This window comes from Eimeria mitis, genomic scaffold (genome assembly GCF_000499745.2).
Source record: "Eimeria mitis Houghton genomic scaffold, Emh_scaff1092, whole genome shotgun sequence".
In the NCBI taxonomy this organism is placed as follows: domain Eukaryota; phylum Apicomplexa; class Conoidasida; order Eucoccidiorida; family Eimeriidae; genus Eimeria; species Eimeria mitis.
In genome coordinates this window covers 6,769-7,194 of record NW_013567545.1, presented here as the reverse complement: position 1 = coordinate 7,194, position 426 = coordinate 6,769, and positions in this window count along the sequence as shown.

Sequence of the window (426 nt, the reverse complement as noted above, 5' to 3'; positions counted from 1 at the left end):
TATATATATATATGTATATATATATATATGCGTGTATGTATGTAGAGATACATTTGTTTTCTATTAATGTATATATATGCATGCACAGATAAGAAAAAGAGGCAGAGATGAGAAGAGCTACGAACGGCACTCTACACAGAGAGAGACCGATAAGAAGATAAACAGACAGCAGCGCAGGAACAGATACAGATAGTAATATATATGCAACTGTTCCTATTCCCAGCCAACTGGCCTTGCTCTAGTAGCGGACTAATATGAAAATACTTCACTTTGTGCTGAATTAGAGTTGGTTTTTCTTCTTATGGTGGAGTTATGTTCGTGTGTTGCACATCGATTGTGTATTCTTTGTCTGTATTCCGTGTGTAGTCCCGTCCGCCTTTCCGCTGTATATGCAACTTATTTGAATTAAATTCATATTTCGAGTGT